Source organism: Panthera onca, chromosome D4, assembly GCF_046562875.1.
Source record: "Panthera onca isolate mPanOnc1 chromosome D4, mPanOnc1 haplotype 2, whole genome shotgun sequence".
In the NCBI taxonomy this organism is placed as follows: Eukaryota; Metazoa; Chordata; class Mammalia; order Carnivora; family Felidae; genus Panthera; species Panthera onca.
In genome coordinates, this window is record NC_138351.1 from 52,247,206 (window position 1) to 52,264,429 (window position 17,224).

At 34.7% G+C, this 17,224-nt stretch overlaps 1 protein-coding gene across 6 annotated transcripts in view; it reads right to left on the minus strand.

The window, feature by feature from the left end:
• LINGO2 (leucine rich repeat and Ig domain containing 2) overlaps positions 1-17,224 on the minus strand; it is a 1,156,543-nt gene that overhangs the window by 435,370 nt on the left and 703,949 nt on the right. The window lies entirely within an intron of this gene.

A 17,224-nucleotide genomic window follows, 5' to 3' on the forward strand; every position in this document is an offset into this window, starting at 1 on the left:
TATGACCTAATTACCCTCCCCAAACACGCCGTCTCCAAATACCATCACACTGGGATTACAGTCTGAAATTTTGAATTTTGAGGGGACACAGATATTCAGTCCATTGCAGCAATGATGGGGTTAATGCTTGGTAATGTTTTTCCAAACCATAAACTGGTTTAGAATAGAGAATAGAGAAAGTATGCTTTGGTAATTGTGGATTTAGTATTTGCAGTTCTAACTATTTGCTTCAAATCCTGAAAGTTCCTGATGTGTAGTAATCTGTTAGACTGCTGAATTTGAATCATCTTCTGCTGGGGTCAGAGGGGAGGTGGATGGGGGGTTACCCCTGAAGAGTGGCAATGAGTCATTTATTAATGAATGAACCAAGCTGACCATGCTACAGTCTTATCTCCAGTCTGCTTCACTGTGTCTATAGTTTTTGCTGCAGAAATAATTGATGTTTGTCTCTGAGAAAATAATGGTTTTTACACCAATAATATATTCTCAGGAAATCATTAAGGATATGCATTAATATTTTTTGAGTACAAAATTATTGAAATGTTATTTATTAGAGTAGAACATTGGAAATAAATCTAGAGTTCAAAAAATAAGAAGGCTATTTAAGTAAACATATACAGAATGTGTAAACACTGAAATTCTGTGTCTAAAAAATGACGCTGTCAAAAATTATTGAATGGAATGGGAGGTTAGTCATTAATTATACTGTTAAGTGACAACAGCACCACATACATATAATGGAAGAGAGAGATAAACATAGAACAGACAAGAAAACCCAGATTTGTGCCAAAATCCCTCATAATAGTAAATTCTTCAAAATGCATTTAGAATATAAATCAATTTGCATGTTAGTTCCATCTCTGTTTTTAGCCTCCAGCTTGTCTATTTCTACTTTGACATACTAAAAACTTTTTTTAAAGACAGCAGCCATGTTGATGTATTTAAAATGAAACTGGATGTTAATACCTTTCAAAACCTTTAATGGCATCTGATTATATTATGATAAATTCCAAACTCTTTAATGTAGCATGCAAGGCCCTGCATGGAATAGCCTGCCCACATCTGCCCTCTCGCATCATGATGCTCTCCCTGGACTTCACTCAGCTCCTGTCACACTGACACTCCTCCAAGCTCTTCCCATCCAGATCTCTGGATGTGCTATCCTTTCCCCTGAAATATTCTCTAGTTGCTCATTTCTCAGGTCCTATAACTCAGCTTAAATGTCATTTTTTCACATATACTCACAATCTTAGCTAAAGAAAGCCGTACTGTAGCCTGTATCACTTTCTGTAACCATCACTCTTTATTTTATTTGCCTATGTGGGCCTTTAAAGAAAAATAACTAGACAATAAGTTCCATGAGGGTCATAAGCATATCTGTTTTATCCATTAATATATAGTGGCTGACACATAGGAGGTGCTAAAAATAATAGTACATGAATTCATAAACAACAATCTTATCTTATTTTGTATATTTACATGAACTATAGCTTGATCTCTATTATAGTCAGAAAAGCCAACAATAATTTAAGACATTATTATGATTTTAATTTTTACAGAATACAATATACCCTATTAAATCAGTTTTGAACAAAATTAGCTCCCTTTATCTTTATAGTTTTTAATTTATTGAAAAAAAGTTTATTGATTTTAAGTATTGAAGGTTTTCATGTTACTCAATGAGTTAATCAAAATCTTAGGCAAAATGCTCATCACAGCACTCTTAGGTGACAGAAGAAGCTACAGCAGGTGTATGTATGACAATCTAGTTTCTCTGTTCACACAAGTAAAACAATAAAATGATATCCTTTAAGTAAAAGGAAACATTTTCTGTTAAATAAAATACTTCATCATTTTCTACTTTAGTTAAAGATACCAGATTAATAAGCTTGGACAGAAGTTATCATTTTAATCAACAGCATTCCTGAAAAAGAACAGAATTGCTACGGTTTCTCTCCTTTGTGATTGTTCTTGAATTTAGCACACACACACACACACACACACACACACACACACATGCTCTGTTTCTCAGAATATTTTGAAAATCTCCCATTTACTAAAGTGTGTCATCACCTTACTATCACTAAAATAGATTTTTAAATTAAATTTCCTTCAAGAGATATTACCTTTTGTGAGGCATTAATTATTTTTAGGAAGAGATAGGGAAACTCAAGATTACAATGTGCTCCAGATGAATTACAATGAGTGGATGCCTTCTATCCCAGCATATGTAGTTTAAATCCCATATGAGAGACCCTCAAAATGTCTATCAAGAAAAATTTTGACATGTTATCTCTTCACTGTAAGTATCTTAGAAAAGGTCAGAATCTGTCTGGGAAGCAATGAAGAGTGGAGTGGTTCTACCCAGAGAGCCGGACATTCTACGAAGCTGCTTTTACTAGACTATATTTAAGCTGTGAATACTAAGATAAAGGCATGTAGTATAGCATATGCTTTTTAAGTCTAGTGCACATGTTTTCCTACTATACCTTCAGAGATGAGAGATTATATGTGTGCACTCAATCCGTTGGGCTAATAAATACATGGACATTCACAAATGTATTTATATACCCTCACAGCCCTTTACAACTACACAATTTACTATAAATATCAAGTACATAAGTGTGTAAGTTGCAACCATGCCTCTTGGCCTAGTGGGGAAGTAAAAATCACTGCCCATAGAAACTTTTTATTGCAATATAGTAAAGAGTTCAGATAAACAGACTCTTTCAATTACATTCTGATGTGTAATTTATAAAAGATGTCAGTTGGGAGAATGGTTAGTCTGTGAAGGACTCTGACAAAGCCAAATTACCCCTGATTTTCTTGGGCATGGAATGGGTGGAGAGGGAAATTTCAAGTCAACAGGTAGGTTAAACCAAGCTCTATTGGGAATGGCTGTATGTAGCTCAATGGAGTTCAACCCTATTCCATCAACAGGCAAAACCCTTAAAGCCAACACAGTCCTAGGCTTTGGTTACATAGAGATGAATAATTCTCCCACTCTGGTCTGAAAGTCTCCAGTCTCATAGGGAGAGATGTAAATACATAAAGATAATTATAGTGCAGTGTACCACATAACAAGTAGGGATAGAATCTGGAATTGGTCTGGAAAGATGAATTATAGAGTCGGATATAAACTTAGAACTAAGAAGTAAGTTATCAACATCGTAGGAGAAAGGCGTTAATATGGTCCTATAGGGTTGCTCTGCATAAAGTTATTTATGTATGATTCTTAAGGAGGAAAAGAATAAGGGGAAAAGAAAATTGAGGGGAGAGAAAAAAGGTATCCATATAATTACATAGTTGGTAAAGAAATACCTCCACTTTCTCATTATTCATCCCAAACAAGGCAGAAAGTTAGGAAAGGAGAACGGCCAAAACACAGATGCCATCCCATTTCAGTGATTCCAACAATGATAGAGAAAAAACAAACTTTCTGACATGATGTTCCCATACCTTTCCTCTTCTTTGGATTTCATAATAAGTAAAGAAATTTTGTAATACAAAAAACACCTAAATTATATTCTATTCTAGCCAAACATCAGGGTCAGGGATTTAAGGTGCCACACAGTCCTCATTGACATCTTCAAGATATGGTGTTGATTTACCAATGCCGGTGAGCCAACATCTGACTCAGCTATTTTAGAATTTGGTGCCATTCAAGACAAAAAATAAAATATAGCTGGTATCTTAAGGCTTTAAGTCTAAAACACATATTTCAGATCTTAAACTCCCATACTAACCTAACAAGCAGATAAATAACCAATTTACAGAGATTTATGGCATTCATACTTTTCATGCATTTTCCTTCTCCTCTTTGACTTCCTTTTTATCCCTTTCCTGAATAGAAGAGGAGGTAAACTGATAAAAAGAGATATGAAAATATATGGGAGAGAGTAAATATTCAAATTAATTTGAAGATGAACCACAAAAAAAAAAAATTGAGAAAGAAACTAATACTTCAATTCAGTTTCACTTAGAATAAAGCACAAATAAAGATTTGATAGTGGAACATTTGGTTAGTTTGCTAATATAGAAATGTATATATTATGTAATTATTAGGGGATGATGATTCCATATAGTTTGTGGACTAGGGAGAAAAAAAAGGAAGTAAGAATAAAATAAATGGAAGGCTCCAGAAAATCACCATCCTCATCCCATTCATTTAAGGACTATGTATTATGTAATGGTTCAGTGCCTTCAATCAAAAATGTATAATAGGGAATTTGATATAAAGAGAATATTATAGTATTAAGAAACTTGAAGGATGAATGAATATACTTAGAAAAGAATGAAGATAATTTTGTCAATATCTTTCTTCATGAGTACTTCCGGTTGTATTTATGGAACATCACAGGTGACAGTACATACCCAGAAACTGAACACATTCACATATAGGTGACACAAAGCAAACTGAAGTAAAAAAAGATTTCAAGGTATGAGTCCAGACTAATCACTCTGAAGAGATTCTAATTCTCAGGCTTCATTCCTGTAAGATATTTTTAAGTGAGCCCAGGGTAGGTCAGGCGTCTGCTCAGGTGATTCTGACCACAGACCACATTTAAACACTGCTCTGTGTAGAGCTACTTCTTCCCTCCCTTAGTCTTTCTAAGTACAGCAGTGTGGTGGCAAACACTTGGTAATGGGAAGTCATATCTACTATTACAGCCTGTGTCTATTTGTAGGTGGTTAAATCTTCATTAATATAAAATAAATTGCTGGAATATTAATTATATTTTCTTTAAAGAATTCTCCATTATTGGGGCACCTGGGTGGCTCAATCAGTTGAGCATCTGACTTGGACTCTGGTCATGGTTTTTGTGAGTTCAAAACCCACAGAAAGTTCACTATTGTCAGCGTGGATGGGATCCTCTGTCCTCTCGCTCTCTGCCCCTCCCCCACTTGTGCACACGCACCTTCTCTCTCTCTCTCTAAAATAAAAATAAAAATATTGAAAAGAAATTCTCCATTATTTCATTACTGAATATTTATATAATATTCATATACATTATAATTATAAATTTCATTAAATATATGAGCTAAGGTTAGGCACTGTGGAAGAAAATATATGGAAGGGAAAGAGAAAGATTTGACTTCAAGTTCTAATGCTTATCTCTTGGTTGAATGACTTTTAGAAAATTCTTCTCTACCCAAAATCAAGGAAAACAACCACATGATCTTTCTATATCCCTTCCAAAACTTAAATTCTATAATTATATTCAATGGCAATTCAAGACATATTAAAAATAAGTATATTTGCTTAGTTATCTAATTCTTTATAGTTAATTATTGTAGAGCATACCTAATTTTAAATGTGGTGCCATAGTTAAATGTCACAATGATAAAATAAAAGCAGGTCACTTTAGCATATTTTATTTGGGCTTTATGTCAGGGATAATTAATTATATTTGAAATATGGCACTCACTTTAAAATCATCATTTGATTAGTTTGCTAATACAGAAATGTATATATTATGTAATTATTAGGGGATGTGATGATTCCATATGGTAAGAAAAAAAATCCCTTAATTATGTAACAAAAGGTTTATGTTTCCCTAAAAAAAAAAAAATGTCAAGCTGCTATTTCATTCCACATGGTTGAAATCTTACTGATCTCTACAAACTCTATTCAAATGTCACTTCCCTCAAGACTTCCTTAAAAATAATCAATTCATATCCTCACCTTCAGATAGTTTATCATTTACCTCCTGTGTGATATTTATGTACGTTGTGTGATTTCACATTTTTGCACATATTATACTGTATGATGTATATCTTCCTCTTTGCCCACTAAATTGTGAGCATCTTAAGAGTAAAGACTCAACTGCATTCATTTACATATCTCTCATCCTGGAGAAAATATGTAGCACAAGATAGGTTCTGAATAGATGTTTGTGAATAAAACACATGATTATTTGTTTATCAAATTATAAATAAGCATATGATTAATTTGTAGTCATTTTCTCTGATAACTCTACAACTTAACTCTTTTGGCAGGAAGAGGAGGATTGAATTATGACCCTCAGGCATAAAGTATAAAGCTATACTGAGCCATAATTGTAATGAAATGTAAGAGAGTTCCCACTCTTTTCCCCTATGATGACTGCTATTTCAAAGTAGCAATTACCAAATTCTTTCAACAATACATTTGGTGCTCCTAATTAGCTGGTGCCCTGAGCATGTGTTTAGTGTTCTTGCTGGGATTGAAAACACTTAATATTTAAGAGAATGGGTCCTAGAATTAGAAGGAATTAGACTAAGCCCTAACTCTGCCATTTATTAACTATGTAATGTTAGACAATTTACCTCTCTGAAAATGGCTTGCCTTGTTTTCTCATCTGTAAACTAAGGGAGAAAACAATACCTACTCTCCTAAAATACACAAGAAGATTAAAAGAGAGTATATAGATTCAGTTCGTAGCACATACAAAATATTTAATAAATGTAAAATTATAAACATTGGTATACAAGTGCCCCTATGCATCAGCACTCCTGTATCCCTTGGGTAAATTCCTGGCAGTGCTATTGCTGTGTCATAGGGTAGCTCTATTTGTAATTTTTTGAAGAAACTCCACTCTGTTTTACACAGCAGCTGCACCAGTTTGCATTCCCACCAACAGTGTAAGAGGGTTCCCATTTCTCCACATCCTCACCAGCATCTGTAGTTTCCTGATTTGTTCATTTTAGCTACTCTGACCGGTATGAGATGGTATCAGTGTGGGTTTGGTTTGTATTTCCCTGATGATGAGTGATGTTGAGCATCATTTCATGTGTCTGTACCCCACTGTTTACAGCAGCGCTTTCAACAATAGCCAAATTATGGAAAGAGCCTAAATGTCCATCAACTGATGAATGTATAAAGAAGATATGGTTTATATATACAATGGAATACTACTCGGCAATGAGAAAGAATAAAACCATGCCATTTGTAGTAGTAACGTGAATGGAACTGGAGAGTAATATGCTAAGTGAAATAAGTCAGGCAGAAAAAGACAGACATCATATGTTTTCACTCATATGTGGATCTTGAGAAACTTAACAGAAGGTCACGGGGGAAGGGAAGGGGGAAAAAGTTACAAACAGAGGGAGGGAAGCAAACCACAAGAGACTCTTAGATATGAGGAACAAAGGGTTGATGGTGAGTAGGGGCAGGGGAAAGTGGGTGATGAGCATTGAGGGCACTTTTTGGGATGAGCAATGGGTGTTGTATGTAAGCCAATTTGACAATAAATTATATTTAAAAAAAAAAATAAATAAATGTAAAGTTAGTGTCCATAACCTCTTGTTTATAATGGAAATTTTGATTGTAAAAGGAAATGTTTGCACTGTTTCATCATTCGATATAATTCTTAATATTGGTTTAAAATAGGCTTTTTCGTTGTGTTAAAGAATTACCTATGTATGTATGTATGTATGTATGTATTTATTCAAGTTTTTATTTTAATTACAGTTGGTTAACATACAGTGTAATATTAGATTCTGGTGTACAATAGAGTGATTCAACACTTCCATACATCGCCCAGTGCTCATATCACAACAAGTGCATTCCTTAATACCCACCACCTATTTAACCCATCCTCCACCCACCATCCTATGACAATGGTCAGTGTGTTCTCTACAATTAAGTGTCTGTATCTTGTTTTGTTTCTCTGTTTCTTTTTTTTCTTCCTGTTTGTATTTACTTTTTTTTGAGTTTATTTATTTTGAGAGACAGAGAAAGAGAGAGCAAGCAAGCACACACATGAACAGGGTAGGGGAAGAGACAGAGGGAAAGAGAGAATCCCAAACAGACTCTGCACTGTCACAGCAGAGCCCCATGTGGGGCTCAAACTCACAGCTGTGAGATCATGACCTGAGCTGAAATAAAAAGTTGGACAATTAACCAACTAAGCCACCCAGGTGCCTCCCCCCAAGTTTTTATTTAAATTAAAGAATTATCTTTTTAAATCTGGAATAAATATTGTTCATTTCAACAAGTGTATTCTTAGTATCAATCAAAATACTCATATATATTTTTCTGCTTTGATCTATAAGTGTGATGAATCAACACTAGTCATTTTCCAATTTTAATTAATTCTAACATTTGCATGATTCACATATGTTATTCTTTTACTAGATTACTGGATTAATGTTTTCATATTGTTATTTTACTGTCTTTTTTTGTTTTAGTTTTACAAATAGATTGTTTTGATATCAGAACAAATGAACAGAGGAGATTCCATCTTTATCTTTTTTTTTTTTTTAATTTATTCACTTTTGAGAGTGAGAGAGACAGAGCACGAGCAGGGGAGGGGCAGGGAGAGAGGGAGACACGGAATCTGAAGCAGGCTCCAGGCTCTGAGCTGTCAGCACAGGGCCTGATGTGGGACTGGAACTCACGGACTGTGAGATCATGACCTGAGCTGAAGTTGGATGCTCAACCGACTGAGCCATCCAGGCGTTCCCCCATCTTTATTTTTGAAGGGCCAATAATATAAAGACTATTTGATCTTTGTGCTTGCTTATTTTCAAAACTTATTCTTGACTTTTTGTTTTCTCTCAAATTTATGTAGTAGGAACACAAAGAAATACATATTTATTAAGTATTTACTGAGTGATAGACACTTTGCATAAATTATTTTTGCAATACACTTCTATAGTTAGTATTATTCCTATTTCTTAGATGTGGAAACATATTCAGAGTGGTTATTCTCTTTAACTAGGTTTTTGAAAACACAAGATTTGTATATAGGCCAGGCTGACTCCATTAGACCATCCTATGTCTAATCACAGAATCTAAAATGGAACAACGTCCTTTAAGAACACATTCCAGTGTGGAAATGGATGGGGAAAAAATACTACTTCTCAATTTTACAATTTTGGAATAAACCAAGTTTAGTAAAGAAAAACAAATGGAATTCAGCAATTAAAAATGATATTCAAAAATAATTTAGCAGTTTTTAAATTTCTATTCTAAGGCAACTAAGTTTGCAATACTGCCAATAATATTATAAGAGAATAAAATTATATACATATATACAAATTATATATATATATATATATATATATATATATATATATATATTAAATTCCCCTTAAAATTTTTGAAGTATGGGATGAAACAGAGATGGATCATAAAAAGTAATAAGTAAGCTGGCTATCAATATACAAGTTGGCAAATATAATATAAAAATATTATAAAATAAATTTATTGTGGAAAAATGTGAATATAAAAGAAAAAAATTAAATCAACACCAAATGACACATTTGCAGATTTGGCAACGATATAGTAAGTCAAAAGTTAAGAAAGCCTGGCCTCAAATAGGGGAGTTTATCACTCAGGCATTCTATACAATTTCTTACAGTTCTCATATTACCATATTTGCAACCTCACAAAGAAAATCTGGCTGCCCAAATAAAATTCCATCCCCCAAATACCCAAACATGGTGATATGTAAATATAAATCAGAGAGTGGCCAAATACTCTAGAAGAAATGTTTTACTTGTTAAAACTGTTAAACTTCTTATTTAAACTGAACCACTCAAAAAGCCTCTTCTTAATTACAAAATCAGTTTTAGGAAGCATCAGATGACATTTTCTTGATATTTAGCAACACCATTTAACAGATAAGATAGGAACATTCCTTCATGATTACACAAATTTCAATTTAAACTTGTTGACTCACTATAAATCCTTGCTTAATCCTTGCTTCATCTGTTCTACTATATTTTCGTATATATTGTTCCTGATTAATTAGCACATGTATGTCACTGTTTGCCAGAGAGACAGAATGAGGCAGAGCAAAGGGATTATTTATATTCACTGCTATGGGTGAGGTGAGGATGTGGATTACTGTGGTTCTGGCTACAGGTCACAGGACTGGACCTTAGTATCATTGTTCTCTATAAAGGAAATGTGAACCACATTCGAAGATGTAAACATACACATACAAAGGTGTAAACACATACAAAGGTGTAAACTATAAAATTCAGGAAACTTTACTCTTGCTCCTTTCCTCCTTTTCTTCATGTCAAATCCATAGGTTTACACAAGGTAAAATAGTCACACCTTTTACCTTTTACACAAGGTAAAATAGTGAGTTTACATCTTTTCCCTGTATTTATCATTATTTTATAGCCAAACTGAGAGGAACGAGAGTTTCCCATCTGGTAAACAAGCCCTTGTGACTTAAGATTTTGAAGTATGAATGCCACCAAGACTAAGCAAATTTCAAAGATTCTGTAATTGTTGAAGATGCTATGGTTGTTGATGGGGTATGTCATCAAATTACAATTTAAGATTTCTCATGGCAAATATCAAATATCTCTTCTTCTGCCCCAGTTTTTCTGAATACTATGGAATAAAGGTTATTATGACTATTGAAAAGTGCAGAATTTAGAGAAAATTTGGAGGTGATGTAGCAATCTATAAAATCTTTGTAAAAATTTCCCTTTCTGAAGAGAGCTTGTAATGGAGGGTACCTTGCTAGATAACGAAAATATCCTAAGATTCTGCATGTCAGAACAGACTCCATGCTTTCCAAGTTCTCCTGAGACACTGGAAAAGAAATGGACTATCCAACTTAATTAATTAAAAAAAAATAAATCCATGAAACCATGCATCTTTGACAAATCAATTAACGATGCTGCCTGTTGCTAAATTAGCTGACCTTCTGTTTAAAATAAAATTTCTGGGATGGCTAGTGGCATGGTTTAAAATTATCCAAGGTAATTCTGAAGGAATAAATCTTATAATAACTATATATATTTATAAAACTGTCACATATGAAGTAAATTGCATTAGGCAATACTTGAATCATTTTCTGCTCTATGTTTTTCACAAACACAAGGTATCTCTTTTGGAGGACTAATATCAATTCAACAACAAAGAGAGGCAAAAAGTTTAGAATGTTTAATTATTTGTTCCTTTCTAGGATTTCATTTACAGAAATAGCATACTGCCTTTTTTTTCTTCCTCCTGTCTTCCAGGTGTTAATTTCAAAAGCAGATGCATCCTATTACACTGTATGTTAACTAACTGAGGTTTAAATAAAAACTTTAAAAAAAAGTAGATGCATCGACTATTCTATTTTCCAGGTTAGGATTTCAATGGAAACATCATGAAGTGTCCTGGCCAGAGCAGGGCTGTCTTTCCCAGGTCTCTGGCAGCGGTGTTGAGGTTGATTACATGGACCCATGCCACTAATTTCCATTGATTGCTTTCCTCTTTTCCACATTGTATGCCATGCTAACTTATAAGGAAATTAAGCCACTTGGTACTATCACTTCCATATAAGCCATGGCAGATTACAAAAAGGGTGACAACATTTTTCAGCTCTTCTCATCAAGAACAGGAATGTCTTGCGTCACCATTGAAACTATGTTCACCTTAACTTTTGTAAATAAGATGAAAGAAGTCAAGTTGTATAAATCCCAATTCTAGGCCTCAAGAGCCCTTTCTTTGTGCACTAGGTGAATAAATATAGGCTAGGCTGCTGGAGAAAAGACTGGGTATAAGAGAACCAAGGACCCTGGGCCAACCGCCAGCCAATTGCTAGACGTGAGAGTGATACCACCTGGGGCCAGTCAGCCCCATTTAACACACCACCTGACCAACTTGAACATATATGATCAAGCCCAGTAACACCAGCAGAACCCAGTCAAAAGAAATGCCCAGAAAAATTATGGACTAAATTAATGGTAGTTGCTTTTAAGCCACGATATTTGGGAGTAGGATTTCACAAAGCAATTAATAACTGACATATAGCCCCATGTCATTTTAGTACATCCATGCAACAGCAAATTATTTACTACATTTTTGTACTATAATTTCACCTAGCACCCAGTTATTGCAACCATGCTAGATTTCTTTTTTACACTCTCTGTAAAATCAGGCACTATATTTACCTATACTCACGCCAATTGTTTCCACACATAACTACTGGGATTACATGAGAGTGTAGTACTTAAGGGGTCAGGTCCGAGCATCTCACAGACCATTTTTAGAACCCTTCCCACCAATATTGAGCCTTTGTTCTTAGACAAATGAGTAAATTTTCCTTTTTTCCTGTAAAAAAATGAGGATAATAATACCTACCTTATAGAGCTGCAGTGAAGAGAAAATAACATATTTAATGTTTTATGTGTAGTAGGTATTCCATGAATTTTTAGTTTTAAATTTTCCAGCACATTGCAGTGGCCCTAGTGATTTTGATTAATATATAACTAATATATTATTTCATCTCCTCTAACTCCCATGGTTTCTTTTCCTTAAATGCCTTTATATTCTGTATCTTCATAACGAAAAAAAAAAAAAAACTCACATAGAGCTTACTATATGAAAGAAATGACTGCATATACTCTCAATAGTGTGCAATGCTGCGGTCTTTTTCCTTTTATCATGACCTGGAACATTTCCATTGATATGGTTGATACCCAACATTATAGCCTTTTTATTTATTTTTCATTTTTTGGGATGGGGGTAGCCATTTTTCTAATTAGAAGCAAACTGAAAGGAAAATTGCATTTAATGATTCAGAACAATAAAATCAGGGCTCTTATCTGCTAAGACATCTTCTCCAAGGAGTAATGTCTTCATATTCATTGCACCAGCTGCCTACAACCTATGATAATCAGATATATTTTCACAACATGAAGGCTGTCTAAAGAAGTCAAAAAGGAAACTCCTTCAATGAGCAATTTCTTTAGAGTCTGACTATGGGTTTTTGTTGTTGTTGTTATTGTTCAATGCAAATAAATTTCTTTTTGAAATGTCTATTCAGTCTGTTTCTTTTTGAGATCCACTTTAGCCATATTTTCATTTTATGATTAAATTCATCTATACTATAATTTGCTTTACTTCAGAGGAGATAGACTCATTTGCTTTGAAGTTGAGCACATTTAAGATACTTTGAACTGTATTTCTGAAACTGTATTACTCAAAATGAAATTTTTCTTTTTGCCATTTTTCAGGTCAAATGGAAGATTAACACACACACATACAACACACACACACACTATAATACAATAATATAAAATAAACATTTTTGAAAAAAAAGGCTTAAAACATCCACCCTGAAGTAAATGTGCCTATATTTATATGGCTATAGAAGAGACACACAATGCTTCCTAAAGCACATGATATATGTGAATATTTATTTACATAAAACAGTGGATGGGTAAATAGCTAGCTAGATGGATAGAAAATTAACCTAAAAAGTTGGAATCAGTTCAGGAATTCAAAGTACCTGCTCTTAATTTTTAAAATTGAACTTTGGAAGGTGACCAAAATGGTTCATTAAATTCAGATGACCAATGACAGCAGTGTACAAGGAGCACTAAAACTCAAGTAGGTGACACTTCTGAAACCTAGAAATAAAGTCGATTTACTCTGTACTTCTGGGGGATAAGTAACTGCCTCATTTACTGAAAAATACTGTCATCTGAAATATACATTGGACTTGCAATACCAGGACTGAACTCATATATCTGAAAAATAAGTAACATTGTTGTTGATGTTTTTACATAACATTGTAAGTTCAGTGAATCAAAAGTTACATTTACAACCATATCCGTTTAGAAGGTGGAAAAGATGGGGAATATTTTGCATGGAATAGCAAAAGTCTACCACCATTGCTAGAAAAACAACTCAAAACAATGTTTTATATTTTTTTGTTGTGTGTTAATTTGAAGGGAATCAATAGAAGGTTTTTTTAAACATACAGTATGCTGTAATAATTTTTATATCCTTTTCCATGTTTGTAAAAGGTAAGGATGGAAAAGCTGAGAACCACAGGGCTTAAATGGGGGTTTAAGGTCCATTCAAAAGGGTGAGGCTCAGTAGATACCATCTGAGGGTGTGTGAATGGAAGGAAGGAAGTTACATCCAGTGCCTCTTCCTTGACTTCATGCCTAGATCGTTTCTGTTTTGATTAGCAACAAGAACACAGACCACCACTTGCCTGCCAAACCCCTCTTTAACAGTCAAGATCCAGCTCAGATGTTACTTCTTCCCTTCTTTCCTCTATGATCTCATAGCATGAGGTTCAGATTTTTATCAGAACTCTTATTATATTTGACTGTAGTTTTCTTTTTAAAGGCATCCTCTTTTTCTCTCTCCTTCTTTTCATCCCTTCCTCCCTTCTTCCCCTATTTTGTTCTTGCTCTCACCTAGGCTTCTCTGCAATGTTAGTATCCCTTCAGAGGGCAAGGAGATTAAATTTTCATCTCATTGATTCATCCATTTGCTTGATACAAACATTTGTTGAGCCCTTACTATAAGACAGGTACTTTACGAGTGACTAATGATACAAAATTTTTTTGAAAAGCACAGCTTCCACTGTCAAGAGACATTTTATCTAATTGGGAAAACTGAGTAGTATATGTATGATCACTGTATTACCTCAAATATATTATGAAGAGTAAAGTGCTATGAGATCAAATGGGAAGAACCCTTCATATGGAATGAAAGGGTCCAAGAAAATTTCTTGCAAACAAGGACATTTAATGGGAGGTTTGTAGAATAAATGGGAGGGGAAAGAGTATGTGTAAAGGCTTAGTGGTGAGATAGATCATGATCAGCAAATAGGGAAGAGGTTCCCCATTACTCAAGCGTAGAGTGAATGCCTATTGTTTTATCACAGAGTGTGCCATGTAGTAGGACCTTAATAAATGGTGAATGAAGACTGAATAAAGCTTTGTGAACAATATCGCACGGTTGACAAGTCTACAAAATGGAGCTTTATTTGCGGACAAAGGAGGTCAGAAGGGAGTTTAGGGTCTGCTTCTTGCCATCATTCAGTACACAGTATTAACTAGCTGAGGCTTTCAGTGATATGTCAAAATACATCGTGTCTTGAGGGTAGAGAGGTCAAGAATAGCTTTATCTGTGAGGGGTCTTTTTAGCTACCACATATTACGATAAGTAAACAGAGCCAGGCCTTTTAGCACCCAAGCGGTGTTTTAGAAAACCTGCACTCTGGTTTTTCATCTCTCAGATGTTTTGTATTTCAAAATTCTTTTCATTTCCTGTTTTTCTTTCATTTAAAAACCACACAGGAATCCTCCCTGTATGCCAGACACCATACTATATACTCACAAGGATACAAAAATGTTAAGACATGAAAGACTTAGTCTAGAGGAAAAGACAAACTCATTAAGAACTCCCTTCTTCTCAGGGTTCTGCTAGAAGTAAATAGTGGGAAATTTGAGGGGTTTCTTGCAAGTTACCTAGCCCACCTGCTATTAAATGTTCCTTCTTTTTTCTTTTTTATTTTTTTTAATGCTTATTTATTTTTGAGGCAGGGAGAGACAGAGCATGAACGGGGGAGGGTCAGAGAGAAAGGGAGACGCAGAATCTGAAACAGGCTCCAGGCTCTGAACTGTCAGCACAGAGCCCGACGCGGGGCTGGAACTCACGGACCCCGAGATCATGACCTGAGCTGAAGTCGGACGCTTAACCGACTGAGCCACCCAGGCGCCCCAAATGTTCCTTCTTATATCGGCCTGTGTGAAGGGGTAAGGTCTCTTCACCATAGCTATTTTTATTTATGGAGCATCATGATGTACTTTGCATTTGATATATGTATTCTCTCCTTAATCTTCACCATAACTCTTTGAGGGAATAATTTTCATTTCTAATACAAAGAAGCTGAAGCTGTTTACTTATAAAGGTTAAGTCATTTGATTAAATTCATACAACTAATAAGTGATAGAGATAGATTTTGCAAAGGCATGTCTCTCATTCTTAAACCCTGGGTTTTGAATTTCTTTCCTGACATTGCCTTCTTGCCAAGCATATCATGATCCCATTCCCCAGACTCTTAAGTGAATGTAAAATCAATCCAAGATAAGTATCACGATAATACATTCTAGACCTTATTCTCCACTCCCCCAAACAATATCACATCTGTGTTTCTCTTGCACTGACTCTGTGTATGTGTGTGTGTGTGTGTGTGTGTGTGTGTGTATAATACAGTTAGGTACAGCCAGGCCAGGAGCAGCATGAAACATATACAATCATTTCCCCAGGATTTTTTAACACAGCAAAATATTCCTTAATCATAAAAAGGTAACGGGTTGAAACCAGTTATAGTCATGCATCACTTCCTCATTTAAAATGATGCCTCTCCTAATAATGTAATTTCACAGAACAATAAACAAAACAGCCATCTATTTGGTTTTTATATTTCATCTCAGGATCAGGAGCAAGAGTTTCTGATATTTGAGAGGATTCTTTGGGCAATCTTTGAGAAAAGTGTTTAAGAAAATCACAATGTGAAAAATAAGCAAGGGTGGAAGGGGGAATCTTGTCTGCCTGAGCCCTCTGCTTGATAAAGCGGAACAGCTGCTTCTCCATAAAGGAAGGAAACTATAAGGTTTAGACTGTGTTTTCATTTTCCAAAAGTAGGCCATTTTCATGTCTAATCAATTCTCTGGTTCATCAGAATGGTTAATTGCTGAGAAAGTCATCTGATCAAAACAATTGGACCTTATCAACTACCTGGCAATGCAGTGGGGTTTTCAGTCATCAGCCTCAATTGACTCAAAAATGGGTGATTTACTCAGCTTTAATCAGAGGAGTGAGGCTATTATAAAGCTTGACCCTGCTTTGCAACAGGGCCATGGTGGACTCAAATGTAGTTGCCATTGGTTATAGCAGTAGGAGCACAAACCTTAGAATCACAAGTCTTAATTTGAAACCACCTCTACCATTTAGAGATGACTTTTGCCAATTTGATTTTTTCAGTGTTCCTTCAACTGTATAATACTAAAATTAATATCTACTGCATATAGGGAGAATGTAAAATAGCATGAAATAGTAAACTATGAGTATATCCTAGTTCTGTTCTATTATTCTGTAATTAAAAGGCAATCCTAGCAATACAAGCAGGTAGCTGGAGAAAACATGATTCTTTATCTCACCATAACTATCTAACTCATTAAATAACTTTGGTTGAAATAAAGCACGATGTTTACTTACATACTTTTTTGACAATTGTATCATAGCAGTGGGAAATGGAAACGGTACCATTCTAATAAATCATCTTAACAGCTCAGTAAGTTTTTAATGTTGGCTTAGCACTTTTATCTCTTTAAAGAAAAATGAGATAGACATAAAGAGTTTTCTGCTATTATTCTGCCTCTGCAAACTTCCAGAACATACCATAAAGGCACTGTGCATTAGGAACACATTGCATATCCTGACTTTTTTCTTCGCAAAACCTCAGAGGGGATTTAAATG